This window comes from Hakea prostrata, chromosome 2, assembly GCF_041222555.1.
Source record: "Hakea prostrata isolate BN-2017 chromosome 2, UWA_Hpros_2, whole genome shotgun sequence".
In the NCBI taxonomy this organism is placed as follows: domain Eukaryota; kingdom Viridiplantae; phylum Streptophyta; class Magnoliopsida; order Proteales; family Proteaceae; genus Hakea; species Hakea prostrata.
In genome coordinates this window covers 44,859,544-44,876,923 of record NC_142601.1, presented here as the reverse complement: position 1 = coordinate 44,876,923, position 17,380 = coordinate 44,859,544, and the positions used below count along the sequence as shown (strand labels likewise).

The 17,380-nt window shown below is 43.4% G+C and overlaps 1 pseudogene; it reads left to right on the top strand.

The window, feature by feature from the left end:
* The first annotated feature begins 7,086 nt into the window (after positions 1-7,086).
* The window catches only part of LOC149024443 (protein transport protein SEC24 A-like), a 34,352-nt pseudogene continuing 24,058 nt past the window's right edge, over positions 7,087-17,380 (top strand).

The following is a 17,380-nucleotide window of genomic DNA, read 5'->3' as shown; positions in this document are numbered from 1 at the left end:
CCTTCACAAATGCCTAGGAGTTGCTTTGGGAAGCTCCCCCCACGTTCTCAGGAATGAAAATGATTGCAATAGGGCTCAAAACATGAGGTTAGTATAAATAGAATAGGGAATATTCCAAAGAATCCTTAACTTGTCTGACTGGGAAACCTTTGTCGATGGGCCTTGGTCGATGGCATCGACCAAAGAGGATCGACCAAAATGTTTCTCAGCAGAAAATCAGGTTTAGTTTAGCAACTCCAGACAGGGACTTGGAGGGCTATACAAGGTCAAATTGAGTGGGGTTTTCTTCTACAATTCAATCGAGAAGTCTAGTTTTGGGGAATACCTTTGGATTGTGCACGGGAGTCCATTAGGTACATCAACTAAATCATTCTTCTCCGATGCGCAGACTTTCATTAAACACCGACAATGTACTCAAGTGAGGGGTATCATCGTCAATGTCCATGGGCTCGGTCTCCGACTCATAATTATCAATCAAAAGGGTCCATAAGTCTCTTCTACCACCGCTTCGGGTCTTCGGACCTAAAAGCAACAGTGGATCCGGGTTAGGGTCAGGGTTAGAATAGGGCTGGATATTACCCAAGCTCTTCGGGTCTCGGCAGGAATACAATCAAGATCGGGTGGAACTACTTGATTCCGGAGTTTGTTGACCTTCTCTTTGGAATCATTCAGCTCCCCCGAAAGCCTCACGATCCTCCGCTTGAAACCATAGATGCTCCCCTTAGCAAAGTCTAGATCCTTGGAATGACGCTCGATCTCAATATTCCTTACCTTGACCTCCTCCCAAAGTCTATCCCAAAGACGCTCAATCTCCCGATCCTTGGCCGCAGCCTCTGCCCAAAGCCTTTGGAATTCATTCTCTCGATCCGATAAGACGCCTCCACTTGTTTGTGGAAGTTATCAATAGTACTCCTATAGCATCGAGAGATCCATTCGGGAGTCAGAAATGCATAAAGAAAACAGTAAGTTCAAATCAGAAGACTTACATTACTAGTGAGTTTACGAATGCGTCGTCGGGAACAAAATCAAAGGCTTTGCTTTCGGCTGGCGTTTGGGCAAGAGTGCACCATTCTAGTGCTTTGTCGAAGCTACCCATCACACGATCAAACCTCTTCAACTTTCAGGAAGGCCTGTAAATTTCTTCACCAGAATATGAATGCCTTCTTGGTTCAGAGGAAGCTGACGCCCCAAGGGTAAAAGCTTCTTGTGAAACGCTCTCTCTAACATTTTTTGGATTATGTTGCAAAGACACTACAACAGAATCAAAAACGTTATGAAGTCAGGTTCCCTATCAAATGAAGTTCACTGGCTTGAGAAAATCCTTATACTCTGAAAACCAGAAAGGATCAATAGAGCCTACAACCCTTTTTGAAGAAAAATGACAGAATCAGTAGGTAGAGAAAGAAAATCTGGAACTCCCTCAAGAATATCAAGAAAGCAGTCATAGAAGAACAAACGTACTTGTTTAATCAGTAAGGAACAATTCTTCTACAAGTTCTGCAGACTTTCAGCCTTTGATAGAAGAATTTGGGAACTTCCTACGACTGGCAAAGTTCAAAGAATGAAGAAATGAGAACTCTTCACCAAGAAGAGGGTTTAAATAGCCTCAAGGGAAAAAACGAAGAGGCTTGCACCAAGCAAATCAAGGGTGGAGAATTAGTGACGGTTCAAATATATCCATTAGGCCGGCCGGTCAAACCAACCTCAGCCGGATCGATTGAGAAAGCAAAGACACGCCAAAGGGCGGCGAGGTCTGTTGGGACGGGAAGCCTGCGGATCGGGGGGGTCTCGTCCCCTCCTCCCGTGCTCCTGCTCTTTGGCTCCGGCCCCCTCGTCCCGCTGCCGCGGGGCCCGCTTCTGTCTTCGGGGGTTGTTGTCGGCCCGTCTCGTCGGGGTTCGTCTCGTTCGGGTCGGCTGCCCCGGTTCAAATGCTAAAAGATCAATGGCGGTTGATGAATCACTTTTCAAATTTCAAAAAATGATTATGGACCTGTCAAATCCATCAATGTGGTGGTTCCGACGCCTGTTACGAAGATGGCTAGCTCGAAAAGTGAACCATCAATCAAAGCAATTAATGCAAGGCAACGCTTGAACTTCCTAGAAAAGCTTATCCAAATAAGTCGTTCGGGATATCAAAGGTTCGGAATTCTTGGCCATAGATACACCCAGATGAAACACCAATTAAGAATATGGCCTCGGGTAATAAGGGATGAAGATGAGGAAGTCCAAAAAACCTTACGTGTTGTTGAAGGGATCAGGCACATGATCGATGAAGATTCAGGAGACCGATATTCGGGAGTTAGCTCAACGGATTCCTCCAGAAATGGCATCCGGAAGAGTTTTCACAAAAATTCTTAAACAAATTACAAGTCCACAAGAGGATCAGGGACTTGGTCGACGACAGCTTCGGGAGTCTGATCTTCGGGGCCCTGAATTCGGAGTGTTTGGGTGTCCAACGTTCTCCTCCGTACCCTCTCGTTCGGGAGTCATGGGTGGAGAATCACTGAGGTAACCCTCAACATTCGGATTGCTTGGAGCAAGGTTATCCTTCTCCAACACCCAGCTTGGGGCAGGTTGCTGCAAAGCCTCAAAGGTCTCCTCGTAGATGAGGTCCTTGTGCTCCTCGATCGGGAAAGTAGGGTCAACAGCTAGTACGCTTTTCCAAACATCGTTGATGCCCTCTCGATACGCCACCAAATTATAACGATCAAGCAATTGATAGAACGGTTTGCTGTTCAAATACTTGTAGATACAAGCCTTCCAAACTTCTTGATCTAGATCCTCAAGAACCTTAGGAGCAACAGTAGCTTCCAACTTCTTTTCTAGCTCTAGCCTCTCCTGGATCAAATCACTTATCTTGGACTCCGAGGTCAAGACAATGTTCCTCAGCTGTCCAAGCTCCCTATCCATCTCCTCCATCCTGGACTTGGCCACCACAAGCTCCCCTGCAGAAGTCCGAAGTCAGGCGGTCTCCTCTTTTAGCTTTGAGACCTCTTCTTGCCTCTTTTGAGCAATATCATCGCTACGCTTGGCCCAAGCGCTAAGGCAACCAACCCGCATATTCGCTTCCATCTCATGATGGAAGTTTTCTGTGAGGACCCTGCATCAGGAAAATGTTCGGTAATGGGTTAGAAAAGTACAAATGAACTGTCAAAAAAGAAAAAGAAAAAAGAAAAGGAATTCATGATGTACCTGATGTTGGAGTTCACCAATTCGTCATCAGACACCTTGCTCAGGGCCTTCAAATCACAAGGAGCTCGAGCATTCATAGCCCAGTCGATGGACGCATTTGTGTCCAGGAGGATTGGGTCCCGAACGTTCACCTTCCATTTGGGGACCAAAATCTCCCCTTGATCAGTTTTGCCCCTTTTGGAAGCAACATCATCAATCAACTTCCGTCTCCTTTTGATGAGAGCAGCATCATCGCGGGTGGACTCCTCAACTTCCATCGTTTCCTTCCCCTTGGCAGCACGATCTTGCCTTGTCTTCAAAAGCCCCTTTGGGGCAAGAGAAACCTCCCTCAAGGCGGTAGTGGCAGAGGCCCTCTTTGGTTTGGACAGACCTTCTAGAGCAGCTTTCTCCACCCCCTTTTAGAGGACCCTTTCCTCGGCGGTAGCAAACTTCTACTGAGCTAGAGCCTTCACTGAGTTGGGGTTAAATTTAAGAGGCACTGGAAGACGAAAAGAAAAAAATAAGAATCATCATAAAGATCGAAAGAATACTAAGTAAAAAGAAATAGGGGTTCGGGGGCTCATCATGAGTCAGGCCCCAATAGCGGAGTATCTCTTCATATTCCATGGTATACCCATGGATTTCCATGCTTGGGGGCATAGGTTTAATTGCCCGAACCGCCTCATTATCAGAATCAGAAAGAAAGAAGGAACGGTTGAGGCGGGAAAAAGATTTTGGATTGCTCCACCCGATTGGGAAATTTAGATTGGATTCGGGAGCACTACAAAAGACGAACCCATGGTGCCATCCCTTGTGATTTGAAGGATAGGTACCCTCAGCAAGGATCCCAGTGGTTGAGAATTTCAGCAATAAGGGAAGAATATAAGGGGAAATGAACCCCACTCTTGAAGGACTCGATGTAAATAGAGAACTCTCAGGGAGGATTGGAGTTGACTCTCTCATTGGGGTTCGGGATATGAAGAACATAGGCGGACGGAATCAAGTAATCAGAATAAAGATCGTCTAGTTCTGATGGACGAACCTTGGATTCATAATACAAAGGGCTGGTGGAAGGTCTTTTCGACGGTCGGGAACCTCCAGCCATTGATTTCTTTGAAGTTTTCCTCTTCTTAGAAGAGGAGCCACGAGTAATAGGAGCATTCCCAGAAGGATCCCTAGGGTCAGCAGGAACAGAGTCCAGCCAGTGTTCAGTGATTCGATAATCCTGATCACCGGAGAGTTCTATAGAGGTAGTGGGAGTCCTTTGCTCAGCAGAGCCCTCCCCATCGATCATACGATCAATAGAGTCATCATTAAAAGTCCTATCACTACCATATTCCATAAAACAAAGAACTGCTAAAAAGGGGTTTTTTGGGCCAGAAAAGCAAAAAAAGGGGCAATAGAAAATGGCAAAGAACGAGTTGCCCGAATGAGAAGAAAGAAGCAAAGAGCGGATACTTACTTGTGATTCTGAGAATAAGATGCTTGAATTCAAAGAAAATTCACTTGAACTTGATGAATCGCAAGAAGCAGGAACCGGAAACTTCAAAGCAACAACAATTTTCGAGTGAGAAGTAGGCACACGGAAGTGAAAAAGCCAAATGAGGTTGGGGGGTTTTTTATAGGTTCAAAATTCAAATGGATGAACGAGATTGAACTCCATCAACGGGCAAAATCATACGCCGGTTTGAATAGAATGAACGAACGACCCAGATTAAAGATCATCAACGGTTTGTAATCGCTGACAATTCGAAGATTTTAGTAATGATGATGAAAATTTGAGACACGACGGTTCGAACAACAAGATGCAATGTTTGCCCCTCCCTGATTGCCACATGGCGCACTTTGCACAAAGAACGAGGAGTTCAGATGGCTCGACGGCAACCCGCTCAAAGTAGGTGTCAGGAGCATTAAATGCAAAGATATGTTGACATGGAAAGACTTTTCATCTCTAGTAGAGTTCGGTAAAAAAGCAAACCAGACCAAGCATTCAAGGGCGTCGCTTGAACGCTCAATCTGCGGGGCAAATGATACGAAGAAAATTACACCGAACCCATCGAACTGGGTTTGCACCCTCAGTCCCGGTTGGACCATAATCAAGACCCACTTTAACCTAATCTTACGATCTTATGAGGGCGTCGCATTATTGTTACCAATCAATGAATGACCTCCCAAATCTTACGGTAGATGGAGCTAACTTATAGGAAGCAACTATCGTCAAGGCGGAGAGGGAGTCATGCTAAAGTCGGTAACTATCTGCACCCCCGAACATCCAAGAGGAACCCTACCATCGGACGGTCATCCGCAAAGATCATGAAGTCATCTTACGGTAGAGAATTGGAGGTAAAGTCTATATAAACAAGCAACCCCTCACTCTAGAGGTATCTAAATCGTTTCCCTGATATTTGTATTCGTGTTTAAGCTCTGCATCTAGTCGGAGCTCTGTGATCAGTTTAGGGACTGACTTAAGCTTTAGAGGTGGCCTTCCGACCCTAGCGGTCGTTTAACCTTCTTTTGCAAGTCATCTTCATATTCGTGGAGGCTTAACGATTTTAGGACGCATCACCAGGTTTGTGAGCAAAAACCGACTTGTAATAGACTTATCTTGTATTTTTCCATGAATCGATTTTCCCTGGAGAAGAACTACGAGTGGGAACAACCCCCCCCCGGGGGTGTTTAAATGTTTTTTTTGGGGGGGGAAAAAAAACAAAAAAAAAAAGAGGGGGGGGTCCCCCCCCCCCCCCCTTCTCCCCCCCCCTCCCCCCCCCCATGATCGCCCCCCCAAATTGCCCCCCGATGTGGCCCGACCGTGGGGTCGAGAGTCCACCTCCGAAGGCTAAGTCAGTTGATGAACTGATCATAAAGGGCTCTGCTTGAGTACAGAGCAAAAGTATGAATACGAATATTGGGAATACGATTCAGATACCTCTCTTATACGTAGGTCATGTCTTATATAGTGTTTACCTTCTAATCTCCTTCGTTGGATTTATTTGAGCCTTCTTCGGGTGACCATTCGATCTTAATGATTAGATCCGTTGATGATAGATCTGTTTGTTGGTGAGATAATGGATAACTCCTTTTGTTAGCACGATCATAGCGTGGCAGTTATCCGAGTAAGCACGATCGTTTGATCCCGTAAGTGTCGTTAACCGTCTCCTTGACGATTCGTCCACTCCGACAATTACGGATTCGGGCTTGCTTGTTGATTGAGTCAGGTTTCTTCCTCAGCAAGCTATCTTTAAACCCGGCCTGCTCAGATGCGAATCGGTCTGTTTCTTCCCGACCGGGGTTGAGGGTCGAACCAAGGGCGGACCTGGTTCGACAATAATTTTTCCCGTATCATGAGCCCCCTAGACCAAGCGTTCGGGCGACTCTAAGGGCTTGGTTTGATCTGGACCCACTTATCAAATGAGAATTTGGAATGTTCCCTCGCTTATTAAATGTCGAATCACATTTAATGTTGTTGCATCACTTTTTTCTCGAGTTTTGCAAATGTCTTCCTTTCTTATGGGGGTGATGCCACGTGTCCTCTGTAGCCGAAATCATCATTGCTCACGAAATCGAAACGACGGTTTCTCAAAACGTCTGTACTGATTCAATTTGTTCAAACTTTTTTGAAACGTCTCCCAATCATGATCGTTAATTCTGAACTTATCCTGATCGTATACGTCCTCAATTATCTGCGTGCTTAAAAGTTGTTCGTTGTCTTCGCATGTTTCATTCTCTTTGTTTGGAGTTTGAAACTTCGTCGTTTTCTTTGCGCCCTAACAATCTTCTCGCTTTTACGCTCTCTGCTTCGGTGAATCAGTAAGTTCACTGACTCTTTTGTATCCTTTATTTGTCTCGGTCCTTTCTTTTGCTTTCGTCTCCGCTTTCTTTTCCATTAATAACAAAAACAGACCTTCCCAGTAATGGATGGTGGTAGGGCTTCTAATGAAGGTTCTTCCGAACATAGCGCCGGTAAGGGAGACTCTGGTGGTGAGGCTTCTGTCTCTGTTCCCGTCGGATAATGATATGCGAACTTTAACCGCCATTTGGCATGAGTTAGAAGAAGTGAGCCAAAAGAAAAAGGTAGATAAAAATATTGAAGTTCCCTCCTTGCCTCTTGAGTCTGGACCGTCCAAAACTCCTAAAGCGACTGCTGAGACCTCTCGGCAGTTTAAGCAACCTAGCAGACCCAAGGACGAACCTGGTTCTGTTCCTTCCTCCTTTACTGAAGTTGAACTCCCTTCGGCGGTTGAACGTTTTGATTTTCCTCCCTCGTACTATCTTAGAGCTCCCAATCCTGATGAAAGGGCCAATTCGAACTTGCCCGAAGAGTTTTCTTTGTATATAGATACTCTGGAGAGTGGAGTCCGTTTTCCATTCTTCCATTCTTTGTTTTCTGCTGTTTTAAATCATTGGGACATTTGTCCCGAAATGCTTCTCCCCAATAGCTGGCATCTTATCGTCGGCTTTTTGGGTTTGTGTTTTGAACTTGGTATCAAACCTTCTCTCCCTCTCTTTGTACATTTTCATGCCTTGTCTCTTTCCCACCCTTCGGGTTGGGTTTTTCTTTCCAAGAGCAATAAGATTGAGCTTGGATGGTCGGGCAGTATCCTTGCTAGGGGAATCTGTCCTTCCAATCACGAAGGATGGCACAAACGGTATTTTTTTTGCCGAGCGCCTCAATCAGATCTTAACTTCCCGATCACCTAGAAGCTACTTACTTCATATTCTGAGGGTAACCGGGTCCTTCCCCTATCCAAAGCCGAAAAAGCAACTGCCAAGAAGATCAAGTCAATTCCATGGTACCAAGAGATACATGGTTATGAGATGGAATACACCCCCATTCTTCAATATTGGGGGCTGGCTCGTTGTGAGCTTTCTAACTGTTGCATTTGTCTTTTGGAATGTATTGCCACCTTACTTGATTTTCTAACTTTATCCTTCTTTGCAGTGCCTCCCAGAATTAATCCAGAGACCCTTCGGGCCAAGGCGGCCAAGGCAGTTGTGGCTGCAGAGCAAAGGTCTCCTCGGGCATTGACGTCAGATGAGATAACTGTTATTCCTCCTCTGGACCCTTCTTACAAGGGGATAAGGAATTTGAAACCAGTGGTTGAAGCCTCGGGGAAAGGGAAGAGGCCAATTGGAGAAGAGGCAGAAGTTCCCTCTTCAGCCCGAACCAAAAGGAAGCATAACCCAACCGACGCTTTTTGTCCCGAAGAAATCTCAGAAGAGTAAAGACTCTGAGGAGGTTTTCGTTCCACAATGGACGTTGAGAGTGTTGGATCAGGTCACGCAAGATCATGAAAAAGCTATTGAGTGGAGCTCTCTTAGCTTGATGCCAGCCGATTGTCAAACTCTTGAGTCTTTGAGTGACGATACGCTCGTTCGTCTCTCTACAAGGTACTATGTTTCTTTGATCTTCTGTCGTCTACTCTGTAATTCTTTCTAGGACTTCTTACTAATTGTCTGCTTTCTTAGGACTATTGTGGAGAATTTCTACCAGCATATTGAGGCTTTGAACCGAATGGTTGTGGTGGCTCCCGACTCCAAAGTTGTGAGGAGCAATTGGTGCTAGCAAATTCGAAGTGGATCGGTTGAAGAAGGAAGTTGTATTGCTGAAGGAGGAGAATGACAAAGTCAACACTTTGAAGAAGGATCTTGACTTGTCCATTAGCCGTGTTGGTGCTTTGGAACGTGAAGCGAAGAAGCATAAAATGCTCGCTTTCGAATGTAGTGAAAGGGTTGAGATTTTGGCCCTTGAAAATGATCGTCTTAAGAAGATGATCGTTCCATGCAAACCCGAACATCTTTCCCAAGATCTTCGGAGGGACTGCATTCGAAAATATCTGAACAGCATCCCCTTCAGCGAGCAAATGATGTATGGAAGGCTATCCTTGAGGCAGACCCTTCTTTCGATACGACTCCTTTTCAAGGTGTTTGCCATAAAGAAGTCTTCAAAAAGCTCGAGCTACCTTTCCCCGATTGGGCTAAAAAAGATGAGGATCCTATTCCGGCGGATCCGAACATCGAGGAGTTTCTTAATGATTCGCCACCTCTTCCCGAGGAGCCTTAGTGGCCTACTCCAGTTGTGGATCCTTCTGCGTGTAGAACTCGTCCTAGAAAAATAGGGAACTATCTCTCTTTTTTTTTTGTAAGGGTTGGCCCCATGGCCCTTGAAAATGAAATGAATCTTTGCTTTCTTTATCCTTGAACTCTTGCAATAGTTGTTGTGATGAACTGGTAGGATTCTCTTATGGCGTGCTTAGAGAATTTGCTCCTTTTCCTCTTTTAGAGCCACGTTCGGAAATGAACTAGGCTTTTTTCTGAAATAACCTTGTACCTTGGTCGAAGCTGACGTTCGGGAACCTCAGAGGGGTTGACATTCGGGAACCTTGGGACATACCCCTGCCTTTGAGTTGACTCGGTTCAATCCGAACCCCCTGTGGCTTACTTGAAGCATTTCTTTCCAAGTTGCACCCACTTTATGACGAAAACCAAACGTTTCCTCGTATCTGTGTATGTGTTGTCCTACCCAAGAAAAATTGAAAATATTCTTTTCATTTAATATTGGTGTGACGGTTGGTTTTTTGCTGCGCTTCCTCGTATCAGGTGCATAATGCTCCATGTGGAGGCTTGGGATGAACTTAGCTCTTAAGTTTCCAATTTGAAACGTCATTATCTCTTGACCGTTGATCTTGGATTTGTTTTTCAAAATTCGAACCGTCCCTCTTTCTTGACCCTTGATCCGTACAAATGCTTAACCATCGCATCACCCCCTAGGGCTATTTAAATCCCTCAGGTGTGCTTCAATCTTGCCTTCGTCATTTGCAAGAACAGTTGTTCCTTTATCTGGATATTTTCTCTCCGCCATTGTTGCTTCTGCATTTCTATTCTCTGACGATACTCTGAACAAAACTCGAACAAGTAAGTTTTTTCTCATTCTTCTCCTCCCCGAGTAACTCCAAAGTAGTTTACTTGGGGGTTATTCACTCCAAAAGCTCTTTGTTGGAATATCCTTTTTTGACATCTGAACTTCAGACATCTAGGATTTTCCTTTTTATTTTTTGTTGGTTGATCTTCCGTAACTGGCGATGTTCGTCTTTCCTTGCAGTGCTTCCAAAAGTTAACTTGGACGTCGTTAGGGAAAAATCTACCAAGAAGACTACTCTAGTGGCGAAAAAGGTCGTTCGACGCGAAGAGGTTGATGTTGGTGATTCTCCTAAAGTTCAGATTCCCACAGCCTTTTCTGATTCCTCGTTTGCGTCTTCTTCCATGATGGAGACCATTCGGCCTGCTAAGGAAGATGTGGTTCCTTGTTTAATCCTGGAAACAGCCCGACGAAGGGTATGGAATTGAGGAGGATTTTGTCTTGTAGGTGGGAGTTTATGGAATTCTTCACAATCACCGAGGATGAGAGGGGTTGGGTAAATGATGAGAGGACCTATGTCTCCACGGTCAGCAGTCAACCTATGTCTTCCCGAATTTGTTTCAACATAGGGGAGCCGCTTCAATTTTTCTTCTTGACTCTATGTTGCTTCCGAGAAAGCTGCTTTGGTATTTCTTCCCGATTCTGTTTCAACAAAGGAAAGTTTACGGAACTCTTCGCAATCATTGATGATGACATTCATAATTCTTCTAAGTTTACGTAGGTCCCACTCGGGTTTTAAACCAATGCCTTTACTTAGGAATTTTTGAAGAATTCTTCTAAGCTTTCGGAGGTCCCACTCAGGTTTTAAACCAATGCCTCTATGACTACTTAAGAATTTCCTTAGAAATTCATTAAGCTTGCAAAGGTCCCACTCGGGTTTTAAACCAATGCATTTACTTAGGAATTTCCGAAGAATTCTTCAAAGCTTTCGGAGGTCCCACTCGGGTTTTAAACCGATGCCTCTATGACTACTTAAGAATTTCCTTAGAAATTCATTAAGCTTGCGAAGGTCCCACTCGGGTTTTAAACTGATGCCTTTTTATTTGACCTATTTTCGCTAAATGATGTGTGTTGCCCCCAATCAAAAGATATCGTGTTGAGAACCGAAATTGCATTGATTGAGCGGAATTCTCACATCATAAATGAAAGTGACAAACTTCTAGGGATAGTATTTCTTCAGGTGCCTAGCATTCCATGAACGATCTAGCTCTTTCCTTGTTGTCATGTTCTTCAGCTTATATGCCCCTGAGCCGACCGGCTTGATTACCATATATGGTCCTTCCCATGAAGGATCTAATTTCTTTTGATGGTGTGGATCTAAAGCTAAAGTATTCCTTAACACTAGGTCTCCCGCTCGGTCTTCTTGACGCTTTACTCGGGAATTATAGTGTGATGCTATCCTTCACTGATAATGTTGGGTTCGGGCAATTGCTTTTGTCTAAACTTCATCTAGTAGTTCAAGGCTGTCTAGCAATCCTTGTTCGTTTGCGTTTTCCTCGAATTCCCTTTCCCGAAGTGTTCCAGCCATCACTTTGACGGGTGCCAATGCGTTGGATCCATAAGCCAATCTAAATGGAGTTTTTCTGATGGGAGTCCGAACTGTAGTTCGATAGGCCCATAGAACATTGTGCAATTCTTCAACCCATAAGGCTTTATCAGACTCGAGTCTCTTTTTTATTCCATCAAGTAGTGTTCGGTTCGTAACCCCCACTTGCCCGTTGCTCTGAGGATATGCTATTGATGACATTCGATGTTCAATTAGGTAAGAATTGCAGAACTGCTCGAATTGTGGGTTGTTGAATTGTGTACCATGATCAGTTACGAGGATTTTTAGCATCCCGAACCGTTGAAAACATGGACTAAGGTTTCCTAATTAGAATAGGATTATGTTTCTTCATAAGTCTAGAGTTTTATTTCTATATTTCTTTTTCCTACTTAGTATAGGAGTTAACTAGGTTGTAACTATAAATACCCTATTGGGGTCTTGTGAATAATATACTTTTAGAGGAGCAATTTCTCACATTACAACATGGTATCAGAGCAAGGTTTTTTTTTTTCATCCTACAGAGGTGCTATAGAAAATGTTTTTTGAAGTCGCTATTCATGTGTTTGTTTTCTTTTTGGGTATCTTGGAACTGTATATTGGGTGATTAAGTGCATGTCTAGGAAAATTTTGTCTAAGGAGTCTGGTATTTAGGCGGACCGGTTGTATCCCTCCAATCTTTCCTGGAAATTTCCTGGTGTACTTTGATTCAACAATATACTAATTGGAGGTAACCTGAGGAGATACTTTTCACGTGAATTAGTGAGAGTAATTTTGAAAAAGTTCAAGGACTTTTTAATTTCTCCTTGTAATTATGGCTGATCCCATATCTCCTTTATCTGGTAATTTTTGCCCTCCAGTAAAGTGTGAGTATTGTGGAAAAGAGCGTCATACAAAAGACAAGTTTTGGAAGTTGCATGGATGTCCAACAAATTCCCGTGGAAAAGGTAGAAATGGAATCAAGGGCAGTAATCAAACATCTGCAAATCAAGCCGGTTTGACACCCTGAGTACTCCAACACCTCTTTCCTCAGATGAGCTCCAACACTTTCGCCAATTGATGTCCAGACTTGACTCATCTTCTCCAGTACAGACTTCTAGTATGAGTATAACCTCTGTTATTGATCCTCTATTGACCCACAAATCCCCACAGGTATTTTTGGTTGTCACAATGTCAATTTGACTCATCCCTCCTAGGTAATCGACTCTAGGGCAACCAATCATATGACAGGCTCATCTACTTTGTTTCATACTTATTCATCTGTCCCTATTGCTCAGGATGTTCGAACGGCTGATGGGTCTCTCTCCCCTATCTCTGGGAAATGATCTATTATCTGTTCGCCTTCTCTTACCTTATCTAATGTCATGCATGTTCCTAAGTTTTCGGCTAATCTTTTATCTATTAGTAGCCTTACTAGTGATATGAACTGCAAAATAACTTTCTTTCCTTCTCATTGTGTGTTTCAAGACCTGGAAATAGGGCTTACGATTGGTAGTGATAGACAGAAAGGGGGGCTCCACTTAATGGATGGGTCCCCATCAACTCTTTCTATGATCTCTAGTTCCACCTCTCCTGCACTTTTTACCTTATTACAGTGGCATAGTCGTCTTGGCCACGTTCCTTTACCTATTTTGTCCAAATTATTTCCTGATCTGATTAAAAGGGGCAATTTAAATGATTTTTATTGTGAGGCATCTATTTTGGCCAAATAGACCAAGCATGTTTACCCTATTTCAGATAATCATAGTAAAATTCCTTTTTCAGTCATTCACTCTAATGTGTGGGTCCTTCTCGGACCGTGTCTGTATCTGGTCATAGATGGTTTGTTACCTTTATCGACTGTTATACTAGGACCACATGGGTTTACTTACTTCACCAAAAAAGTGATGTTTTCTCGTGCTTTCAAAATTTTCATTATATGATTAGGACTCAGTTTGGGGCGACAGTCAAAATCCTTCGTACGGATAACGGAACTGAGTACTTGGGTGGCGCATTCCCTTCCTACTTAGCAAACCATGGCATCATACACCAAACTAGTTGCGTTGACACTCCACCACAAAATGGGGTTGCCGAACGCAAGAATAGACATCTACATGAGGTAGCACGTTCCCTCATGTTTTCTATGCATATGCCTCCTCGGTTTTGGGGTGAAGCCGTTCTTACTGCGGCATATCTAATTAACTGAATGCCTTCCCGAGTCTTAGACCAACGTTGTCCCCTTAAGGTTCTTTTAGGTACAACTATCTTTACAGTCTCACCTAAGGTTTTTGGATGTGTTGCTTTTGTCCGGAACCACCATGTTCATAGAAAGTTAGATCCTCGTGGGTTAAAGTGCATTTTCTTAGGTTATTCTCCTACACTGAAGGGGTATCAGTGTTATCATCCTAGTTATCATTGTTTTTTCATCTCTATGGATGTTGTGTTCCAGGAACAAATTCCCTTTTTTTCCCCCTACACCTCTTCAGGGAGAGAGTTTTAGTGAAGAGGTTCCAATATTGATTCCTCCTTTCGATATTTCTCCTAAGATTCCTACAGATGATCCTCCTTTGGAAGATGGAATGACCGGATAGGAACTGTAACAACCCCCGTATTTCTAACCCGGGATCCGTATTTTAGGTTCGAGAACCCGAAGGTCTAGTCGGGTAAATTTGTGGAGTGTTCGGATAGAAGTCCATGATCCATACCCTAAACCCATGGATCTAGATTCTCTAGCTGAAGAGCTTGCCTTGCTTGGTAGTTGGACTTCTGGAAGGCAAGTGATGTCTGGAGATGTCCGGAATGAAGGTAAGATCTCCTCCATCTCTTCTTTAGGGCTAGGTTGTACTTGGATATCAACCCCCCGGCAAAAGCACCCTTGTATGGCAAAATACATGGGGGCGGTTGCTAGTGGCGGTCGATTGAACCCGACCGCCTGGAGTGACCTCCTGGTTCTGGTTGTGGGGTTTTGCCCTATTTTGCCCCCTGACTTCTATAAATAGTAACCCTCGCCTAATTTACGAATATTTTATTTGTGGTTACCATTTTTGGAGGTTAGATGGCTGCGGAGAAGTGCCGAAAGCATATCTAAAGTGTTGTTGGAGTCCCAGAAGGTTCTACTGACTTCCATAGTTGATCTGGTGGAGGTAAGTGATTCCCTGTTCACTTATGTTTCACCACTTGCTATGATTAAAGTAGATTAGTATTCATCTTTGGTTGATCTTTATCCTTCCATTGCATTGTCTATTCTTTTGATGATCTTGGTTAGATCAGATCCGGAAACGAAACCCAGCTTTCGTAAAAAGGGCTGATTTGATCAAGGGAAGGTTTCTGGATAATCCAATTATGATGATTGTTAGGTTTCCTTTCATCCTTTGGCTATAGGAGTGTTGGATTCGAGATTCATACTATGATCACTTGAAATCCGGATTGAAAACGGATGATCAAAAGCCTAAGTTTCGGATCTTAAACTTACTGTTTTTGGGGCGGTCACTAGTGGCGATTGCTCAACCTAAGCGACTAGCCCAAGCTACCGGTTGGTACACAGTGACCAAATGGCTTTTGGTTTTGATCCAATTTGATTCAATTGACTTATACCTTATTGTAACCCTCTGTAATGGTGTTCTTTGTTCGAAGAGAAAGTTTTATAATTGTTTACGGATTTCTGTTTACGGACGAATTACTTATATGCAGGTAAGGGCATACAATCCTATCTTTATGAATAGACTTGAACATGCTAGTCTGTGTCTGTTAGTATTAGCCTTTCATTTTATATGCTGCTGTAATCATGTTTCACATGCTGATCTTGTAATACTATTGTTGTTTATCTTGTTTATATATACACTTTGTTGGTTATGAATGTGATATACTGATGATGGTTAGTATGTGGTTCTGATGGATGAGGTATTCCTTTGGGATATCTTAGCTTGGGATATCAAAAGGCTGTGGTATGAGATACATGCCTGCTGATGTCTCCAGCACTATCATAACTATTGGATGACATTCTTAGGTAGAGTCTAGAGTTGCATGGCTAGGTACCCCACATGCTACTACCCTTTTGGTAGGGGAATTGAAACCAGATGACCCGTGATGACAGTAATGTGATGTTGGTCCACTGTTAGTCATATAAATGGTAGGGTTGCATATGTTAGGGTTGGGCTCATGGATGTCCAAGGAACGGACCGGGTTTCGTGAGGAGTCATGAGAGCATTCCACCCCAACAATATGTGGATGACCATAGGGTTATGGAATGAAGTCCAATAGCGGTAGCCAGTCCGTGAGGATTCTCATTCCTAGGTTGCGAAGGATACTGAACCGAGTTGGTTGGTGCCATAAGGGATGTATCTGGACTTCATGTAGACATGTTACCTGTATGACCTTGCATTGGATTAGAAACCCTGACATGCGCCAGTACTCATTATCAATGGTCGTGGTGAGAGAGTGTTGACTTAACCCCAGCCATGGTTTGAGAGCCAAGTGTGGACTTTCCATTTTACCCAGGATCCCTACAGAGGTAACCAGTCCTTGCCGGATCAGAGTGACTAGACTTACCCAGAGGAGGGCTGGTGTATATCTTAAAGCATGTCAGCTGGTAGAGACTTGCATGGTTAGATCTAGTAGCATTCATACTTTGCACTCATACATATCTTATATGCATTTTGATTTGTTGGACACATGGATGGGAATTGTAATTGTTCTCACTGAGTTCTCAGAACTCACTCCTTTATTTGTATATGTTTTATTAGTCTGTGCAAATGGAGGAAATGTGTCGGAAGATGGATTGGTTTCTTATGAAGGAACCTTCCCGTATGAAGAAGATGTGGCACCGACAATGGGAAATGGAGATAGCCTGTGCAGGAGCTCCTGCGAGTGCATGGAATGCGCTTATCGCACCCATTGATGAGCAGAGAAGACAAGTTGCTAGGCAGTTTGCTCAATGTATAGAGAAGAATTAGAGTCTAAGTTTATAGCTTTAGAAAAAGAAACTGGAAAGAAAATAATTTAACTCTTTTTGATTGCTTCCGCTAAACTCATATTCTTTTGATTTATTATTCTTTCATTGATTATTTTATTGGAGTAGTTGGACTCTTGTAATTCTTTAATTCATTAATTAAACTATTTTTTGCTCTTGATTGTCTTTATTTGTATTTATTATTGTTGATAGACTAAAACCGTGGATCCTGTGACGGATCACTCCCACGAGTTGTCAGGCGGGTAACCGAGACCGGTGGGTGGGGTGTGATAGAAACAGCTGGTGGATGATATACAGGGGGAGACTAGACCTCTGAAGACCTATAAAAAAAAAAGCAACAAGTGACCCCTTTTGAACCAAGCCAATCAAAAGCTTTGGTTCTTGGCCCTGAACAATCCGTTCCTCCAGGTGAGTCTGTCTTTGACCCTTCTTTTAATTCTACTTTAGACTTAGCAATTGCATTAAGAAAGCAGCCTCGAACTTGCACCAAACATCCTATTTCCAATTATGTTTCATATCAGTCTCTATCTCCAGAATTTCAAAGTTTTATTTCCTCTTTGTCCTCTACTTCTATTCCTAACACTTGGCATGAGGCATTATATCACTCAAACTAGAAAGAAGCTATGGATAAGGAAATGCAAACTCTGGAAAAAAACAAAACGTGGGACTTGGTGACTTTTCCATAGGAAAGCAGACTGTTGGGTGCAAATGGGTGTTTATGATCAAGTACAAGGTAGATGGGACTGTTGAAAGGTACAAGGCAAGATTGGTGGCCAAAGGTTTCACTCAGACTTATGGCGTT